This window comes from Amphibalanus amphitrite, unplaced genomic scaffold (assembly GCF_019059575.1).
Source record: "Amphibalanus amphitrite isolate SeventyFive unplaced genomic scaffold, NRLGWU_Aamphi_draft 001413F_arrow, whole genome shotgun sequence".
Taxonomy (NCBI): domain Eukaryota; kingdom Metazoa; phylum Arthropoda; class Thecostraca; order Balanomorpha; family Balanidae; genus Amphibalanus; species Amphibalanus amphitrite.
Window position 1 is genome coordinate 7763 of NW_024882906.1, and position 3881 is coordinate 11643.

Genomic DNA, 3881 nt, shown 5'->3' on the forward strand with positions numbered 1-3881 from the left:
TTCAGCAGCAAGTCCTGATGTCTTCTTGATCGGGTTGACATTCCAATTTCAGAAACTTTAGATAATACACTAATAAGGTTTTAAAGATTATTATGATTTTTCACCTCATGTTTTCATCTATAACCAAGTGAATGCTGCTGCCAAGGCTGCTGCAAGGGCTGCTGCGGCGACGACGGCGACGTTTTGCAAAAATGTCACCGTTTGTTTTGTCTGCGAGCAGTTTGCACGTGATTTATGCACAGCAGCCTCATATTTAAAACACAAAATTAACATGGCGTTTTTCGGAAAATTGTTTTAAATCAAAATTAACGGCATGCAAAGTCGGGAAAATCGGGACCTGTTAGAAAGTCGTAAAGCGTGGCTGCTATGGGGTTTTTCGGGGTGCTGATCACGAATATCATGTTAGTTTTGATCACAGATGATGTCTTTAAGCATTTAGACCAGTTGGGTCAGGTCAGGTCAGGTCAACCGGTAGGGGTCGTGACGGGTATTCGTCATACGTGTCAACCGCCTCTGACAGCTTCGTAACATGTTACGAAGGCAGCAAAACTACTTCGTAAATGTTCATATGGTTGTTAAATGGTTGATGGTTGCATATGGTTGCATAAATGGTTCATATGGTTGCATACTTCGGCATATGCTAAAGCTGGAAATCGACTGATGGCTCTTCGACTGATGAATGCTGACGCTGTTCACGGTAAGCATTTACAGCTATTCTGAATAGGCTGCCAGCTTTGTACTTTGTAGACAAACATTGCGCATAAGACCTCATTGGGAATTTGAATGCTGCTACTAATTCAATATTTGTGCTCAGGCATCTGTTATTTTGAGGTTTGTCGTAGAAATAAAATGAAAATATGAAACAAAACTTAGCAGTTATCCTGCACATGCATACTTGCGTTGAAACGCTTATTTCTGGCTCCCTAAATCGCTTGTACTATTGTTCTGGCTCCGATATTATCAGCGAATCGGCGCTTTTTACCAGCCCTGTAAGCTAGGGCTAGGCGCATCCAGGGGGTGTCGAAGTCTAGTAGGAAAATCTGGCAAATTCCCTGCGTGACGTCACGTCGGGGATGACCGATAGCACCTTGCACTGAAAGATACGGCAGAACGGCTATTTTTGAAAAATGATTAAAAATACTTTTGTGCTGTTATGACGCATAAAACGCTTATCAGCATGTTCCTCATCATGTGATAAAGGCATATCCGTGGTCGAAAATAGCTGAGCCCCTCCCAATTTCCAACCAACGACCTCATAAGCAAAGGATGTAAGCGTAATCCTTAAGGGCGACTTTCCTATACATATCCGTACATATGCGTCCTTATGGAAATCGGTAGTGTGGCGATTGGCGACGCGCGCGACATCTGTGTGGCGACCAAGTGGCGACTGTGGCGACACCTGGTGGCTGCTTTTCTGCTGTATGTAGGCTAGGGTGACCGGTTTTGCAAAAAGTTTCGAAAAGTTTTGCTCCCCAGGTCTAATCTAACGTATTTGGGGGTGCTGATCACGAATCCGGCGGAAAAAAAATATAAAATTCGAATTTTTTTGACCGCCCCGGCTCTTTGGATATTTTCAGTTTTCTCAATTTTTGCATGTTTTTGAATAATATGATGAATGTAATGAAAAAATATTAACAATGTATCGCTAAATGCATGTACCAGTCGATTCGGCATACAGCGGCGTCGAAATCGGCACGCCGCCTGCTTCACCGGCCTCGCAGGAAAGCATACGGCTCGGAAGGTTTGCGTTAGTTACTCGATTCTCTCCATAGATGGCGCTGGCGTAGCCGCCCCCGGCCGGTCGTTGCCGTTCCGTTCACAGCCCCGGCGGTCACTTGCGACCGTCGTGGTCGTTATGCTACGTCTATCAAAGCACGACAGAAATGTTCACTTCATTTTTATGTTACTTCAGACATATTTTAGACCTAATGTTGAATTGGATAAATGGCTATCGTGAATTGGCGAAATAGTGGAGTGCGCTCGGGAGCCATTTACAATAGCGAGGAACGTAGGTGGATTGATCTGAGTAACATATGACACTGCGTTCACTGTTGATATGAAGTTTATTCACACTATGTAGTCGGGTGACATGAGAACAAACCTTGAACCTTGAGAACATACCTTGTGTACGACACATGGATGAAGCTAATGCTACTTTTTCATTTTGTTTCGGTAGGCCCGTTTGTTCAGAGCGTAGCCGTCCTGTCGATCTGCGCCTGTTACAGCTGTGACTGATTCGGTGGTCAGCTTTACAGCCCTTTCGGTGGGTTGGGTATGGCAGGGGACCCCCGTTTTAAGGGGAGTCTGTAGAAAGTCGCGCAACTCATCCTCGCTCATGTGTCGTACACAAGGGGGCTCAATGTCTCGGCCCTCGTCAACCGCTCGCTGCACGTTAACCAGTTCCATATACCGGGTGGCCAAAAAAAAACGTTCCCAACTTTGGAGGCCTATATCTCAAATTGGAGTGCAAATAACGAGCCAAAATTTTCATCAAGTTTGCATCACTTCTTTGCGCATTGGCATACTAAATTGTAACACTGTACCATCATTTTCAAGCCAGCAATCTTATGTTGAATCAAGTAAGATGTTTTTGCTTTTTTTGCCGATGTTGAACGGAAGTGATGATTGGCTTCGACGTACTACGTTAGAAAAAGATAGTAAAATAGAACACGTGAATGAAACCAGCACGTATGTTGTTATTTTAAATATTTTTTTATCCCACTTATGTGCCAAATATTCAAATAATGAGCCAAAATGGTGTTAATGGATGCCATTCGTTTCAACGCTAAGTCCTGTTTCGAGCAGAAGGAGTGGCACGGTGCATGGGTTACTGCTCATCGCCCTCCCTTCAAGAAGATCAAACAGTAAATCGACCGAATAAAGAAAAAAGCTAGACGGAATGTATCACCCTGCGGCCTGAACCATCAATGAGTCTGTCAGTAGCAGTCATGGCTGCAGGCCGTGGTGCCGAGATGGAAGTGGCCCGTTCACTCACAGTTTTTAGTAAACATCTGAGCAAAAAAGTAATTTTTACATGGCATGCTAGAAACACGAACCGTTTAAAAAGTAATTGACCGAATAACATAAAAATCATACCATTCACGGAAAATATAGACCGCATTGACTATTGGAAGTTTCAGTGTTGCATCTTTATCACTTTCTGAGAAATATTGATTCAAAGTTGGGAACGTTTTTTCTGGGCCACCCGGTACATAGTTGTTCGCTTAAACGTTAATTTCCCGCAGCCGGACGTGCCGAATGGGCTGCTGCTGTGGCGGTGGGGGTGGCAGCTTTGGCGGCGGTCGTGGCGGCGGTGCCGGCGGTGGTGGTGGTGGTGGTGGTGGTGATGGCCGCCGCCGTTTCAGACGCCGCTGCTGCTGTTGTGGCGGCGGCGGCGGGGGCGGTGGCGGTGGTGGTGGTGGCGATGGCCGCCGCCTCTGTCGCCGCTGCTTCTGCTGTGGCGGGGGCGGGAACGGCGGCTGCTCCTGTCCCTGCCTTTTTTGACGAATGCTCTGGATTATGCGGACTGCATCTGCCCTGATGCCATGCCCCCGCCACAGCAGAAGCAGCGGCGACAGAGGCGGCGGCCATCGCCACCACCACCACCGCCACCGCCGCCGCCGCCGCCGCCACAACAGCAGCAGCGGCGTCTGAAACGGCGGCGGCCATCACCACCACCACCACCACCACCACCGCCGGCACCGCCGCCACGACCGCCGCCAAAGCTGCCACCCCCACCGCCACAGCAGCAGCCCATTCGGCACTTCCGGCTGCCGGAAATTAACGTTTAAGCGAACAACTATATGGAACTGGTTAACGTGCAGCGAGCGGTTGACGAGGGCCGAGACATTGAGCCCCCTTGTGTACAACACATGAGCAAG